Below are 18,481 nucleotides of genomic sequence, written 5' to 3' on the forward strand. Positions count from 1 at the left end.
ATCACAGACCAATTACATTGTTTGCGGATATAGACAATTCCGTTCTTTTGATTAAGCATGCAGTAAGCAAACCAACAGCCTAATTTTAGCAATCCATAAGTATATTAACAAATCTTCCTTAAAACCAATTTACCAAAGTTTAAATTACAACTTTAAAGTGCCCATAAAGGAATGGAGAGTTGGTGTCTTGTGGCAGTCAGCTTCTGCTTTGAATTTAATTATTTCAACCATTTTAAGTTTAAATATTGGTTCCCAATAAGGCATATGCGTGTTTTTAATTTCTCTAACCATTCGCCTCCCCCCTTCATTTTTCTCTCCAGCCAGCCTTAAACCTCAGACACCACTTGCTTTAAGAGTTCACTTTAACGGCCATGATGTAGTAGGAGTCCTTGCAGCTTTGGCAAGCATACGGTTCACTGAAAAGCAACTTTGCACTAGCACACCATTTATTTCTGAAATGCTGGCAAAACTGAAAGAGGCTCTAACTCCACAAGGGGCAACATTTTTCTTCAGGAAAATTGTCAACACAGGTAGAACAGCTGCACGCAAATTAAGAGAAATTAGCTATTGGGTCAAGTTTCTGTAGTTCAGGGATGATATTTATTGACATAAACATAGTCTAAAGTAATAAAAAGTAGTGTTTCCCAAATGAGATCCAGGGACACTTATGATAGTGTATCTGTGATCTATTATCCATCTGAGAGTGAAGGGTGGAAGTCACATCATCTCTATTTGGCTCTTCCCACTCCTGTTAACGAGGGTATGGGCTCTAGCAATTCAATGGTGGGAGGAGGGTCAACACAGATGGAGATGTGAGGACAAATCATATGGCCACCAAAAAGGGAACTGATGTCTAACATTATCTCAGAGGTTTTCCTTGCCAAGCTTGCAAGATAGTCTCCATCTTTTCTGTGATTTAATAGCTGCAAAGAATATGCATATTGTGAGAGACAATTTTGAGGGTGTAAGTATAAGTATTATAAGTCTGGGGAAAACAATGGGAGAAGCCTCTTTTAGCTAAGAAAGAAGGTATGATCTTTCCAAAATTTTTACTCAGAAGTCCAGATTTTAAACGTAGCTACTGTCTCTGAAAAAAAAAAAAAATAGCAAGGGCTTGCTCTATGCCAAGCCATTAGCTACAGTGGAGGGGTATAGAAACAAGACAAAGACAACAAAAGATTAAAGGTCTAGAACTAGAGTGAATGTAAAGTATGAATAGCTATATAGCAAGAGAGATTAAGATATAGTCAGAAGAATCAAAGTATCCTGGGGGTAAAATGTTTGTTCAGACCAGCATTTCCCAAAGTATATTAACGCACAGAGAAATGTGTTGGAAATGTTAGAGTGTCACCTCTCACTTGCTGTCTCGTAATGCCCATTTCTATATCACATTCTCTAAGAAGTTTTATAGTGCAGAATATTGTACTGTTCATTGAAATAGACATGGTAAATGTCAGTTGTTGTGGGTTGTCTTGTACCAGCTCATGGGACCTGACTCTTAAATTTTCAGGAATTTTTAAATAGGATTTTAAAAGAGCCATTGTTAAAAATATAATTTATATACATTTACAAGTAAATACATTATATTAAAAACAAAGGTAATAAGCCCTTTCAGTGAGTTTTTTATTTCGGTTATTTTATTTTTCAGTTCTATCTTTCCATTTGTTTCAAGCATGTTCACAATTGCTTTTTGGAACATTTTAATAATAGTTTCACTAATATATTTGTCATGTAATTTCAGTGTCTGGGTGTCATCTTATTATTGTCTGTTTATTGCCTTTGCCATGGGAGTTGAAATGTTTCTAATTCTTTCTATGCTAAATAATTTTAGGTTGCATCCTAGACATTTTGACTATTGTGCTGTGAGACTCTGGGTCTTGTTTAAATATATGGAAAATGTTGATATTTTTCTTTTAGCAGACAATCAACCTGGGTAGGTTCAAGCTGCAAATTCCCGCCCAACATGTTTAGTCTGTGATTGATTTTAAGGTGAGTTCAATTTTCAGTCTTTGCAGTGTTATTTGGATCTGCCCCTCATATGTGCTACAAGTAATTAGTCTGGGACCGGGCTGGTGGTCTGTCTGTTAATTCCGTTATCAACGTCCTTTCTGTGCTGATTAGAATCAGATTCATTCGTGTGCAACTCAGAGTTGAGCTCAGGATTTCATAAACAACTTCACAAGCTTGCTTTCCCAAACTCCTCTCTCTTTGTGCTCTTGCGAGTGCTGCCCCATTTCCTGGGGCCCACTTTTTTTGTCCTCCATCTGGAAAGCTGGGACTTTAGTTACCCACTCTGCTGAGGTCCTCTGCAGCTACACACACATCCTGGATCAAGCAGTGAAAGAACTGGAGTGGGAAGGTGGCAATCTTGCTGCCAGCTCAGTGGTACTTTGAATTCTGGTCTTCTCCACCTGTCTTCCTCTGCCTACTCTTCAGGGCCCTGGCACAGCAGCCCCACATGCTCTGTGCAGGTTCTATCACACTCAGCGGAAGAGACAGCGAGAAATGAGCATGTTCCTGTTCATCAGGAACCTCCCTGCACTTCTGGCAGCCCCCCAACATTCTACCCTCTGAGAGGAGCCTCCATTGGTTCCCTGTTTCTCTTCAGGAGAAAGATCCCTGTTTTCTTTCATGATTCCTTATAACTTATCATTTCCAGAATCCTTTCCATCTAAGTCACTTGACTTTGTCCCAAATTTATTAACATCTTTCTTAAAGTGTGGTGCCCATAATATGGAACTATTACCTCCCTTGATCAGGATACTGTAAATGTATTTATGCACTTTAAAGAGTGTTAGCTTTTTCAGTAACTGCATTTCTAAATATTTGGAAATCCTAGGCTTTTGCATATGTGTAATGTCAGTTCTTTACTACACTGCTGCCATTGGTTCTTTTCACCCAAATGCAGGAATTTAGAACTGTTAATACATTTTACCTTATTGGCTCTCATTCATCATTCTTACCTATTCAAGTATTTTGGAATTCTAATCCATCCTAGCTTTATATAGTGGGAATAGAAATGAGTTTCATTATATTTTGAGGCTCCTGGTAGAGTGGAAAGACTTTCAGAAGTTAAAATCCATCTCTGCTTGCTGACTTCAGTTGGTAATGCCCTGCCCCCAACACATCCCTTTAGCTTTGTCTAAACACATCTAATCCCCATCTGTGGAAGAGTTCAGATTTTCCCCCTGGAATTCCTCTGCCACATGGCAAATAGGAGCTATGTCTAGGTGCCTGTTCTAATGTATTAAGTGTGTAAGTAGATTCTTGGGGCCAGAGCAGATGGACACCCTTCCGCGGCTGAATGCTCTGGCCCACCTACTCTAGAGGAGTTTGAATTTTAGAAATAGCAAGACCGCTTTTCCACACACAGTGTAGGAGAGAGAGCTGCATTGGTACTGAGAGAAAAGAAGAAAAGAGAAGGGGTGGGAAGAAGAGATAGTAAGGGAGATTAAATGAAGGGGCGGGAAGGGAAGAGAAGCAGGCAGAACTAGACCCGGAAGGGAGGTGGCTGTTGAGTCAACGGAGCCCATCCCTGTTCACTTTAGCCTGTGCTCTTCATGGAGCCTGATGTGTCGCACTCGCCCTGACACAAGCCAGAATAAGAACACACGGATAGACAGACATACACACAGACAGACACACAATATTGTCTTAACATTTGAGATATCTTCAGAAAGAGCTCCAAAAATCCAATTGTCAGAGACAGCGACTGGGCAAAAGGGTGTCTTTTCCAAGATAAACATTTAGGGTCTAGAGGAGAAATATATGGACCAACAAACCAGGGTCCAGGAAAACATTTTTTATGGAAAATTTCAAACATGCTCAAAAACAAAATAATGTAATAAAAATCCATGTGCCCAACATGCAGCTTCAATCCTAATTAGCTCAGGACTAAGCTGGCTTCACCTATGGCCTCACCCATCTTCCCTCCATCATCTCAACTCACTGGATGGCTTTGAAGCAAACCCCAGACCTCATGCCATTTCCTTCATAATTTTCCGGTATGTAGGGAGAAGGCATTTAAACCAGGATAAATCCTACAGAGAGAAGCTGCTTATAAACTCCAAGGAAAAGTAAAACTTGAGAGCAAAAGTAAAGCCACCAAAGAAAAATGTGAAGAACCAAGTGGGGAAAAGAATTCATTCCTAAGAATTATTCTCAGATTTTGATAACATTTTACTTTTTAAATAAAATGTAAGATTCTATTATCACTTCTTTTTTCTAATCAAACAGTACAGCAGAAATCAGTTAATAGAGAAACAAAACTGATGTGTGTAGGGGGAGGGATCTATCCACCCCATATGGTTAAACATGAAAGAAACATATTTGAGCTGCATTGGTCCGTGGTGACAACACTTTTTAAAATATATGGGCCGTGACCATATTTTTAAAGTTTATATTTATTTTGCTTCATTCCACGAGATGTAAACTGGGCTATTCAGTTATAAAACAGCATTTTATTGCTTCTGGGTAATTCCCCAAGAGAGGAAAATAACGTTTCTTTTCCCCCAAAAAAAGTGATAAATGTTTAATGAAACATGTAGACCTTTCCCCTTAAAGGTTAGGCATGACTTTTTAGAATATTTTTATAAGCATCTGATTTCTTCCACCTGAATTTAGCTAATGAATCAGAGTCCAGGTATGAGTACGGAAAAAGGAGAAAAATACTTGTGGCTCTAAAAACAAGACTTACTCTTTAGTACAAAGAACTGTCCTGTCAAATGAAAGTTCTGTCATTAGGAAGGCTCACAGACTGCCAGGAAAAAATACCCACTCGGAAACTATGGACAAGGGTTCAAAATGTTAGATTTTGCTCAAATCTCCAGCTGCTTGAAAGAAAAAGTATGAATGTTTCACATACAGAGAAACACATTTACACATACACACACACACACCTAAAGGGATTTTCAAGCATCGAGTAGTTTTTAACCCATTTCCAGAGAAATATAAACAAACCAGAAACAAATGTATAAAGTGTGTCTTAGAATAAACAAAGATTTCCAAACAAAAGAGGAAAAATCTTGACAAGTCCACTTAGGATTTCGCCAAGGTTAACCTTTTTCAAGGGGTCCTAGAGCTGGTGATGCTGTGGACAGTTCTGCGCACTCAACAGCGTTTATCCATGATCACATCACCTGTATGCAGTGTGGCTGATAAGAACTAACTGTGAATACCTGTGTCGCAAACGTGCACTCTACTCTGAACACAGCCTTTTCTCCCCCTTCTCCCCTTTTATTTCCTGTTCCTATGTTATTTGCTGCCTCATTTTTATACCTCTGGTTTCCATTAAATACAAGTCAGGAGCAGAAGACTGTAAATCTCTTCATGTTCCACCCGGTTCCAGTGCAGCCAGCCTGCATCCCCTACCTCAGGACCTCTCCTGCCAGGGCCACCATTCCTGCCCCAGGGGACAGGCCGACCAGAGAGGGAGGGAAACGAGACTTTCTTGCCTAGGGTCCGTTAACCTGAGTATACTTTCTCTTTCTCTGGTTTGTTTTCTCAGCTGGTGGCATATGCTCTGCTCCAGCACCACTAGGTCTAGTGGAAAACAGCTTCCTCCAGGATCTAACGGTCCATTTTAAAGAAGTGGTTTGGAGCTAAGAAGAAGGGAGCTCAGTTATAGCTCTCTGCCCAGCTTTCTCTGTTTTTCTTAGTACATGGAAATATGAGCTGTGTAAACAGTTCATATTTCACATTCCACCTGTAGCAAAATCGGCCAAAGCAGACCAGGGAGGCTCTTTGGCCCTTTCTCCACCTCAGTTACTGTATTAGTGTCTTCCCACTACTCTCTTTATTCCCCCATCATTCTGTTTTCCTACAAAACACACACACATACACACACACACACACACACACACACACACACACACACACACACCACTGTCCATATCAAAGGGAAAAATATGTCTTTTCCCCAGATATTTTCTCCTTACAATGTCCTATGACGCACTGACTTCTCCACCCAGAAGCCCCAGCTCTACATAGTAACTGGAATGCTTGTTACCAGTCAGCACTCAAGTAAGGGTTTTATTCATCTTTTTTTCTCTCTAACCAAACACCTAGAGGACTTTAAGCACCTAGAGAACAGCTTTCAACTGGGAGCCAAAGAGGAGAGAATCCTGAGAAGAAACCCACCTCCTTTCTATGGATGTCTCACAGCTGGCCTCTTTCCTTTTATCTCAGCTTGAAAATGGTCCTAGAGTTTGGGTTGGCAAAGAGCCCTCCTGCCTGTCACACAGTACAGTCAACCAGGTCTCTTTCAGTGACTATGGGGAAATCGGTTTGGAGCAGAAATAAATGAATGATTAGAGATGACACACAGCAGCATTTGCAAAGCCCTTCGTTATGGAAGGGACAGACAAGCCAGTTCCACCTGGCTTCAAGGTGTCCAAGTTGTAACTTATACCTACTCAGGGTAAGAGCTCAGCGGCTTTCAGGGATGCCTTGTGGGGAGGTCAGAGCTGCCCCATTAACCAGCAGCCCTGGTCTCAGGTCGAGCCCAGAGGAGAGGTAGTGGGTGTCAGCAATGCTGAATTCTAACTCCAGGTGACCTCTTTCTGGGGTGAAAATACGAGAGGAGGAGGGGAAAGCTTTTCTGTGCTTTACATTCTCAAGATTCAGTGAAACGTTGCAAGGAAAGAAATAAGAAGAAACAAGGGAATGAGGGGAAAAGGGGAGAGACGGTGGATGAAAGGAGCACAGGATGACTTTCCTTGGGACAGTTACACTGGTCTCACATGTAGCCGTAGACCAGCTTCTAATTTCAAGTTGTCAAGATGCATCTCCCAGAAAAGTAAGAGCCGAAAATAAAGTGTAATCTTCCTGAAAGAGACCCCACAGTATCTCCAGATGTTTTGGTTTATTCTGTGGGGAGGAGAAAAGACCTAGGTTGAGAGAAGCAAATATGTGCGTTCCCTGAAAGGAGGAAGGTCACCAAGTGGGAACAGTTTATATGCCTTTGGAAGTATTGCATTTCAGCAGAAGAAGCCAGGAATAAGATATCGTTTGTTAACTTTGCTAATCCATTAAGTATACATTGGACAACTGAGCTGTTATTTGGAACTCTCCGCTGTGTGTCTTCTAACAAGGAAACAATGTCCTGCTGAGCGTAGGTGTGGTATGTGCTAAGACTACATAAAACTTTCAGCAGCTTTATATGAAGTTGATTTTTATTTTAGAGAACAGCACATATTGAATCAGTAAAAGAGAGAGAAACCATGGCCTTCCATGCTGTAGAGGCGTAGATGTGAACAAAAACCATCTCCATCTTGGTGTCCTTTCATGCTTTGACCTCTGACCGACCTCACTGTCCTTAGCAGGCATATCAAAGCTTTCTATTGGGTGATTATCTCTGTTCCTTAAAATGCAGCCATAAATCTTTTTGTTAGTAACATCCTGGAATGGCATGACAACCGAATTAAATATCAAACTGGTGACAGTATCGACCACCAGGAGGTATGGCCCCTGGCACTGCTGTATTCTTTGTCCCTTTATCTGGTGCCTGAGTTATAAAAAACAGTACAGCAATGGGAGCTTTTAGTGGAGAATAAACTGTGCAGTATTTCTGGGTTGTCTCTTCTGCTCTGACCCAATCTTCCCATAAGTAAATTACCCTGCAATAAATTCGGTTATGTTCTATGGAGTTGCATGCTTCGTTTGTCGGTCTTGAGATACTTTCTCATTACAGTGGCCATTATACCTTATCCCCCTGTTGGATACCTACCCTCACCAGGAAATATGTGACTAGTAAATTACTAGATGGTTTAGTGGTTTATAGTGAATTTTATCAAATCAATTCCAGAATATAGGATTTGTATTTGTGTATGTGTGGTTTTTTCTGGGGGGGAGGGGGTGGGGTTGAGGGTCCTCTAAATGAAATATCCAGAATCATAGCAACTTTTTGAGTTAAAAGGAGTGTTTGTGTCCCAGCTTCTATCTCCTGATAAAATGTTGAGGTCTGGGGAGGGGGTCAGTGAATGCATGCATGCCCAAGTTAATTCTGTGACAGAGCCAGGACTAGAGACATGCATGATATTCAGTAAGACCAGGCACCAACCAGTGAGAACACAGTGATGAACACAGAGCCAGCGCAGCCACCCCTGGTGTCCACTGTTGACGACTCCTGTCACCTGGCCACTCCAGTGCTCATTGTCTGCAACTCATCATGCCTTTGGATTTAGGGCAGTAGCCCTTTCTTTTCTCCAACCATATCTTCAATTTGTAATCTGAGCAATATTGAAGGGTGAAGGGCAGAGAGGTGGGAGCCAGAGTCCTATGCCGGGACTATGTAGAATAAGAAAGATGCATGAGATGTGGTTCCTGGAAATCTGACCCCTCAATAGCATCGTTGTGCATGACTTACAGGTGACTCACACAGACGTGCTGGAACTGGCTGGTTGCATCCTCCTTCCTCATTCCCATGACACAGGACAGGGCATGGCAGGTAAAGACAAAGGGAAAATTGAAAATGCAGGTTAAAAGGCTCCCTTTCTTTAATGCCCGTTCCCCTGACAATGACCCTCCTAGGAAGTGTGTGGCTGACAGGAGAGACAAACTGACAGATCAAGTGAATCAGAGGATAAACCACAATCAAGAAAGGAGGGCTGGCCCGGAGGATCATGGTGGTGTTGCCAACTTAGAGCACTGCCCCAAACCTATGGAGCCACCAGCTCCTCCTCACGTAGGACTTATAGTGGACAAATATTATTTCTGCCTGGCAAGACTTCATTTCCTGTTCTGCTAACAGTACCTATCTTTTCCTGCGGGGGCCCACCCTACCCCTAGCTCAGACCTTTTGATGGTTCGCTCAACCTCCAAACTCCTGAAGTGGGCGGAGAGCACAGGCCTTCACCATCAGAGCATTCCATTTCCCTGGCATCAGCGATGGGCTCAGGGCTGAGTTCATGAGCCAAGGAAGTCAAATAGACTCTGTCTGGGGAAGTTCGTTAGAGAGAAGCATTATCTTTGTGCTGGAACTGCCAACCATAAAGGTAATATTAACACCAGAGGTTTCAGTAGCCCACCTGAGGGCCGAGCCAACAGGTATGAAGGCAGATCTGAGAGCCAGAGCAGAGGGAAGGGGAGAGACCAAATCTAAATGACACCATTGAAGCCACTGGATTCATTATGCCCAAGGTCAAGTCCAAAACTTTTCAATACATTCTCTTTTTTGCTGTAGGATTTGTAATCACACAGAACTATGGGAAAGGACAGGAGCACTGTGAAGAAACTGCAAGTCCTGTCAAAAGACGGAAGAATGTTAGGCCTGATCATGTTCCACTAAACATTAGCCCAGCCCAGGTGGGCTTCTTGGAGGTAAAAATACACAAGAGCGGTGGCCTCCATTTTGTTCACTGAAAAGGAGGCTATTTGCTAGATGAAGAAAAACAAAAGGAGAAGCAGGTTGGGGAGGAGAAGGAGAAGAAGAGCTCAGTTTTAAGAATATTTTTAAGCTGTGTGCAGGACATCTAGTAGTGGTGTCCAAGTTGGCATGTACATACATGTACATCTCTTAAGATAAGGATGGAAATGTAGGTTGAAAACACCAAATTTGGAGTCAACGACATGGAGGGGAGGGGTAGCTAAAAACGTGGGCACAGATGGATGAGGTTGCCCAGAGACAAGGATGAGAATAGAAAAATATCAATGGACAGAACTTGCAGGATGACAACATTTAAAGGGTAAGACCCCGAAGAGGGAACCAAAGAGGAAAAGCAAAAGAATGGGCAAGAGGAAGAAGGGAAATCAACGGGAAATGTTGTCACCAAAGCTAAGCAAGAGAGCAAGCATTTCTAAAAATGAAAGCAATGAGAAGACCAAATGCCACAAAGAGGTCAAAAAATAGAAAAGCTGGGAATTATCCCCTGGATTTGGTGATCTGGGCAGCAGTTTCACAATGTGACAGAGACATAAACCACACCAGGTACTGTCTCTCCTGAAATGCCCCTCTGCCTCTTTCCAAGAGAACCAGTGTGTGTGTGTGTCCCTTCTTCCTTCCTGGTGCCTCCATATGTGTCATTTGTCACTCTTCTTCACAGACACCGTCATGGAAACACTAAGCACATTTCAGGGAAATGATTCCTGTTTTACATTTTTCTTTCGTATTAGTCTACTAGCTCCTTGAGGCTAGGGACCCTATATTGTTCATCATTTTCTATTTAATTGAAGCATAATTTACATATAGCAAAATGCACGCATCTTACGTATCGAGATCAACCAATTTTTACATATGCCTCCCCTTGTGCAACCCCAAGCAAGATCAGGATAAATGCATTTCTAGGACCCCAGACATCTACCCCATGCCCCTTCCCAGGCAACACCCCAAAGATAAGCACTATTCTGACCTTTATCACTATAGATTAGTTTTGCCTGTGTTGAACTTAATGTAGATGGAATTATAGAATAGGTACTCTTCACTCAACATTTTGTCATCCAGGTTGTTTACATGTAGCCATAATCTGTTCCTTTACATAGCTCTATATTGAATATGTGTATCCACTCTTCTGCCACCGGACATTTGAATTGTTTCCAGATTGTGGCTGGTAAGAACAATGCTGCTATGGACACTCTTGCACATATCTTTTGATGGACATATTACTCATTTTTGGAGGTATATACCCAGAGTGGAAGTTCTGGGTCTGTCCTTTGATCTTTTATTCTCAGTACTTATCACTTTATCCTATGCATCAGGCCAGTAGATACCTAATAAGTACAAATTACCCTTGAAGTAATAAACATTTATTCAACAAATGTCTTATAAGAAGTTAAATTTAGTACCATTTACTAAAGTCTTGGTGATTTTATCAACAAATATTTTTAGATCAATATCCAAGTAAGTATACCAAAATCTAAAGAGCTGGCCAAAGTTCAATTAGCAGAAGACATTAAGCCCCTCTCCTTAAAGAATTCATAATGTAAGCTCGAATTGTGTGTGTGTGTGTGTGTGTGTGTGTGTGTGTGTGTGTGTGTGTTGAACTATACAAGTTCAATAAATAAGGTAAACAGTCTTTGAAATGAATAAGACAGAAAATGAAGAATTCATTCCCAGGAGGAGTAAGGAAAAAGATCCGCAGTTTTACTCTAAGATGGAAGGAGGTCTGGAGCAATGCAACTCTTTTTTTGCACAAGAAATATGTTTGGGCAGAAACAGGACTCCAACAGGTGCCTCAACGTATGCCCCAGGAATAATGTGACAAGGAAGGAACCTCACCCATCAAGGTACCACATTCGTGTTTTCCTTTGTGAGAGCCTGGTTCCATTTTTACCAGTCAGAAGAAGTTAATCTTGCGGAGAGCCAAAGAGGTGTGAGAAATAGGCTTTCATCACACAGAGCGCCGTGTCTGGACTACGCCAGTGCTGGGGACCGCCTGCCACTCCTCTCTCTTCCCAGTTCCCTGATAGACCGAATCTGACCACAAGTTTGGCCTTTGTTTGTGTGAAAAGAAGTGAAGTCTTATCTGAAAGGATAAAAGGAACTTCAAGATAATGTGACTTCAGGTTTGGTTCCAAGTCTTTGTCTTCATGCCGTCTCACTCCATTCTCCCAGCCCCCTGCCCAACCCATTGCCTCAAGTTCAAATATGAAGTCAATAGAATTTATTGGTGTTTTTCTAGGTCTCCTCCCATCCCCTTGGAAATCTTTCCAAGAGAGGGAAAAAGTGACCCCCTGTCTATCTAGGTTAAACTATCAATACCAAATGATTAAATAAATAATTTAGGCAGAGAGTGATGATGAAGGTGACTCAAGGCCATTAATCCTCTGTGGCTGGCAGACACTGATAAGAAAGACGGGACAAGTTGAAAAAGAAATGAACACAAAGAGGTTGGCCTTTCCCGGGTAGGTCTGCCCCAGAGGGAGCAAACAAACGTCTCCTCTTGACATCTAACTCCTCTCCTTCAGTTGGCAGGTTAGCCATGATACACTCATTTATTTGCTCTGTGGTCTCACACACTAATAATATGAGAGTTTGAGTACCAAACAGCCTGAAGAAACCCTATGGGAAACCATGACACTGTTTTCACGTGTGGCACAGGGATTTCTGGAACTGGCAATGTTGGGACAAACAGGGGAAACTGAGGGGTCTGCTCGCCCATGTTGGGAATACCAGCTTCCTGTGATGTCTGCCCTGGTAGTTCAGAAAATTCAGCAGGTATTTCCAAGGAGGCACAGGGCAACTGTGTTCACAACTCCAGGGACACCATTTCTGTATTGGGTTTAACTAGGGAACAGAATGGGAATGAACACGGCAACTGTGATTGTATTTCTGTATTGAACATTGGCCACATATCCTGAAATATTCAAGACACTGTTGAATTTGAAATTGGATATTTTATTGTATATGTTTATTTATTCATTGTCAGTTTCCTTTTCTAGAAAGTAAGCTCCTTGGGGGCAGAAGGACCATTGGTCTCATTTTAGGACTGTGCCAAAGATAATGCCTGGCGTTAAGTGATCATGCAGTTTTTATTGGATTCGTGGATAAATTATTCTAACTGACTACCTGAAGCATTCAGTGTTATTGCTTCCTCCTCGAAACTTTCCCCTCCTACTATTCTTTTGGTTCCCTCCTTACTTCTTTGAATAATTGACATTTTTCTTTGTTGACCCCTTCTCCTCTCCCAAATATCCATGGATGTTCTATGTAGCTCTAGCCATTTGGCCGTGAGCAGATTCCTGGTCCTCTGGCTACACCAGGAATTCTCTCTGGAATTTGAAACACTCCAGTGAAAGACCTTATCAGCCTTCTTGCTTTTTGCTGCCAGGTGACTCATTTTTGTGCAATCCCCAATATAAACCCTTTGTCATCTCTGTGCCTACTTGGCATTGCCTAAATGTGCCATTAACTAGGAAAAATGAAGTTCTGCACTGGTATTTAAATTCAAACCTATGAATTTTTTATAACACAAAGTTGGATAAAAGAGTCTCTCACTACATGTGCGCAGCCCAGTGAAGATGACAGGTAAGGTTCGGGTGCATATGCTGACTAGACAATCTCATTGAGATATCAGATTGTGTTATAGCAGACATGAGTGTAGTGTAACAGATGTGATAATGTTATATCAGAGATAATTTTTAGGTGTGATTGTCTTACATTTATGAGCAAACGCAAAACTGCATGCTGATGTTTATAACTATAATACCATCTCTAATTTCAAATTTCTGACATGTGTCATCAAAACACCTAATTGTTTTTAATATAATTAATGGACATTACAAATGTGAACTTACAAAATAAAGGAATGCTAATACAAAGAAAAAAATTTCTGGTATTCTTGTTTAGCCTCATCTAGTCCATTGTATGGAACAAAACCATGACTACCATCCATTATGTGGACAAAGGAAAAGGAAAAATCAGTCAGTGGAGAAAGAAACAGACTCAAACGAAAGGAGAGGAGGGTAGTGAGAGCACCTTTTTGGTTCCAGTCCTTAGCTGAGGCCTGGCTGCATTCTTGCTCTTGATATCTACATGATATTACAGTCCTTACATCAAAGTCCCCCTTTTATCAATTAACCAGCCATAGTTTGTTTCTTTGACTATTGCTACGGTGATCACATGCTCTGGTTTTCTTGAGACAGTCCCAATATGAAGATCAAGAGGGTTTTATTTTACTTCGGAAAGCATCTTAATTTTAGATAATAAATTACATGATTATTTACTTATAACCAAAGAGTCTCATCCAATATACAAATTACTCTTTCTACTAGATTGAACAGAAATGTTTCCTTGGATTCTTCTAGGAGAATGCACCATGTGATATAACAATATCCTTACTACAGACAGCCTCAAGTTCATAGGACTCAGGACTCTTTCTTATAAAGACCTTCCTATAAACCAATAGCATCACATCAAGGATCATGAAGCAAAATAAATCCGGGAGTGAATGTTTTTGAAGCCTATTAAAAGGGATTAATACTAGGTATCCAATACTCTTGCTCCTATGATGACGGCCTGGTGAGAGCTGTGGGGGTGATGAGCTGTGGCTCGATTCTAGATGTATTTTGAATGTCCATCCTACTGGTGTTGATGGATTGGATATGGAATATAAGGGGTGAAATACAAAAGATGAATTTAACTTTGGGCTAAAATGGTGATGTCATTTACTGAAATGGGGGAGGAATAGGTTGGGGGAATGAAATCAAGAATTCTGTTGTGGTCACATTTAGCTATAGACACCTATACCGTTCCCAAGTGGAGCCCTACATAGTTGGGGCTTATTGGGAGGATGGAAATGATAGTTATAGGTAGGTAGGTAGGTAGGTAGGTAGGTAGGTAGGTAGGTAGGTAGATACAAGTAGATAGATAGATGATATAAAGAAATAAAGAAAAGAAGAATTGGCCTATAAATGACATCTAAAACCACAAAACTGGATGAGATCACCTAGGTAGAAAGTAAATCTAGAGACATGGAGGACCCAGGATCAAGATCCTGGTGTGCCCCACTATTAGAGCACAGGAATAGCAGCCAGTAAAGGTTATAAAAGAGTGGTCGGTAAGGGGGGCGGGGGGAAGCAGGATAGTACGATAGCATATAATAAAAAAAGTTTTAAAATGGAGGAAATGTTTAATTATGTCAAACTGTTTAATTGTTTAACTGTGGTTATTCCAATTTGAGTACTTGGCAGAAACTATTTTTAAATAAAAACAATGAGCCTGTCACTACAAAGAAAACAACTATCAGTCTTGTTGGCAATGATAAAATTTGAGCTATCTAGTGAAAATTAGACTTTTGGAAAACTTGTGTCTACCACCATGAGCAGCTTACCAATACTTAAAGACTTTTTGATAAGCTTGGTGGTAACACTGATGAATGTGATTTTATATATATATATATATATATATATATATATATATATATATATATATATATATATATATGGTAAAGTGAAATATGTCAACATTTAGAAAATTTTAAAACTCAGTGAACCAATATTTTCAAAGTGATCAACAAATGATGTTACAAACTCAAACATGGGTAACATAAAGACAGACACATAAACCAATGGAATAGAATAGAGAGCCCAGAAATAAACATTCACATACATGATCAATTCATCTTCTACAAGGTACCAAGACCATTCAGTGGGAGAAATGACAGTCTTTTCAACAAACGGTGCTAGGAAAACTGAATATCAACATGCAAAAATTTGACCCTTACCTTACATGTATACAAAAATTAATTCAAATTCATCAAAAACCTAAATGTAAGACTATAAAACTAAATGTAAGATGATAAATGTAAAACTATAAAATTCTCAGAAGAAAACAGGGGGAAAGCTTCATGACATTGCATTTAGCAAGGAACTTCCTGGTTATGACACAAAACCACAAACAAAAAAAGTAAAAATAGACAAATTAGACTATATCAAAATTAAAAACTTCTGTGCATCAAAGGATACAATCAACAGAGTGAGGCAACCTATGAAACTGGAGAAAATATTTGTAAATCATATCTATGAGGAGGGGCTAATATGAAATGTAAAACTCCTACACGTAACAACAAAAAACCAAATAACTCAATTAAAAAATGGGCAAAGAACAAAATGTAATGCCAAATAAAAAAAATGGGCAAAGAAGAATTTTCTGTCTTTTGAAGGCTGAATGATATTCCATTGTATGTGTATACCACATTTTGCTTATCTAGTCATTTGTTGATAGATGCTTGGGTTGCTTCCAACTCTTGCCTAAGCATAATCCTCCTATGCACTTGGGTGTGAAAATATCTATATATTTTCTATCTCTCTCTCTCTCTCTCTCTCTCTCTCTCTCTCTCTCTCTCTATATATATATATATATATATATATATATATATATATATATATATATATATATATATACAGACAGCCAAAAAGCACATGGAAAGCTGTTCAACATCACTAATCGTTAGTGAAATGCAAATCAAAACCACAATTAGATACCACCTCATATCCATTATAATGGCTACCATTTGAATAAAAGAAAGAAAATAGCAAGTGTTGGTAAGGATGTAGAGAAATTGGAATGTTGTGCACTATTGGTGGGGTTGTAAAACGGTGCATTCACTGTGAAAAACAGTGTGGCAGTTCAGTCACTATGAAAACAGTATAGTAGTTCCTCAAAAAATTAAAAATGGAATTAACATATGATCCAGTAAGTCTACTTTTGGGCATATATCCAAAGAATTGAAAGCAGGATCTCCAATAGATATCTTCACACCCAAGTGTATAGGAGGATTATGCTCAGACAAGAGTTAGAAGCAACCCAAGCATCTATCAACAAATGACTAGATAAGCAAAATGTGGTATACACATACAATGGAATATCATTCAGCCTTCAAAAGACAGAAAATTCTGACACTTTCTACAACATAGATGAATCTTGAGGAAATTATGCTCAGTGAAATAAGCCAGTCACAGCAGGACAAGTACTATATGATTCTACTTATATGAGGTTCCTAGAGTAGTCAAATATATAGAAACAGAAAGTAGAATAGTGGTTATCCTGGGCTGGAAGGACAGGAGAGTGAGGAATTAGTGTTTAAAGAACACAGAGCTTCAGTTTTGCAAAATGAAGAGTTCTGGAGATGGATGGTGGTGATGGTTGCAAAACATTGTGAATGTAGTTAACAAAACTGAACTGTACACTTAAAATGGTTAAGAAGGTAAATTTTATGTTATGTATATTTTACCACAATTATAAATAAATAAATAAATAAATAAATAAATAAATAAATAAATAAATAAATAAATACAATTCATGGGTAAAAGATGCATTCAAAGTACAAAATATACTAATGATACCAAGAGTTCACTGATATGGTTTCAGATTCTACATTACAATTAACTTTTAAAAATTATCATTTAATTTTTATAAAGAGTCAAAGAAGAATATTTATAATTATTTTAAAGGCTATTAAAATATCCCTTCTTTTGCAACTGCAACTCTATGTGAGCCCAGATTTTCTTTCTACATTTCAATCAAAACAACAGATTTAAGCAAAGCAAATAAGAGAATCAACTGTTTTCTATTAAGCAAGAAATGAAAGAGATTTGCAAAAATATAAAACAATGCCATTCTACTCACCAACTTTTTTTTTTGTTTGGGAAAATATAACCATTTTCATAAAATTATGTTATTTATGTTAATGTAATAAATAGGTTTACCATTTTTATTTTTATATGAACTAATAAATATTTTAAATTTGCTCAGTTTTAATTTCTAATATGGTGCATAGCTATAGCTAAACCACACATAAAGATAAGCTCTTTGGGGTCCTCGATAATTTTTGAGTGAAAGGAGTACCAACGCCAAAAAGTCTGAGAACTACTGATTTAAAATAATACAACACAGAAGACAAGGCATTTAATCCTCCTTTTCTCACTCCTCTACTCTTGAAAAATTACAGCTTTAGAATTTAATAGAATTTAAACAATCACATTCTGGGTGCCAGAAGTCTAAAATCAGCATCATTGGATTGACATCAATACATCAACAGGGCTCAACTCCCTCCAGAGGCGTTAGGGGAGAATCTGTTTCTTGCCTCTTCCAGCTTCTGGCAATTGCTAGCATTTCTTCGCCTGTGGCCACATCACTCCCATCTCTGCCATATCTTCACATGACCTTCTCTTCTTCTGTCTGTGATCTGCCTTCCTCTTCATAGCACCTTCTCTTCTGTCTGTATTTTTGCTTCTGGCTATTTCAAATCCCCCATGCCTCTCTGTTATAAGGATACAAGTGATTAGATACCACTTTTTTTTTTTTATAATTTACTTTTTAAATTTATTGGGGTGACAATTGTTAGTAAAATTACATAGATTTCAGGTGTACAATTCTGTATTACATCATCTATAAATCCCATTGATACCACTTTTTAACTTGATCATTCAAGCCATCCCATTATAAAAATATTCATTTAATCTTTTATGAAGTCCAAATAGAAATACGTTTAATTTTTTCACAGTGTACTTTGTGATTGCTTGTCTAGTCTTTTCTGAATCCACAATAAAGAGTACTAGCAAGGGTATAGGCTCTAGAGCCCAACCATCCAAGTTTAAGTCTCAGCTCCAGCAAGTCTAAGTTATGTGCTCTTAGGAAAGCTGTGCTTCAGTTTCCTCATCTGTAAAACGGGGATGATAATTGTAATGCTCACCACTCAGGGTTGTTGTGAGGACTAAATGTATGGATACTTGTAAAGCACGTAAAATAGTGCCTAGAACATAGTAAGTGTCATATAAATGTTAGTAGTAGTAGTATATGAATAAGGTTCAGAGGAAGAAATTGGATATGGTAATGATCATTGGAATTGGCATTGGTACCATTGCTATCATTGATACTGATGAAGCATCTGTTAAATAAGTCACAAGACTTGGGATCTGGTACCCCAATGAGACATCACTTTGCATGTCCGCACTAGAACCCATTCTTATTTTTCAGAGATTTCCATGGCCATGCAGCTGTGCCCCCCACTCCTACCCCACGGACACACCACAAGGTAGCTTCTCT

This window comes from Rhinolophus sinicus, chromosome 14 (genome assembly GCF_057876585.1).
Source record: "Rhinolophus sinicus isolate RSI-liver-muscle chromosome 14, RSI-T2T, whole genome shotgun sequence".
In the NCBI taxonomy this organism is placed as follows: Eukaryota; Metazoa; Chordata; class Mammalia; order Chiroptera; family Rhinolophidae; genus Rhinolophus; species Rhinolophus sinicus.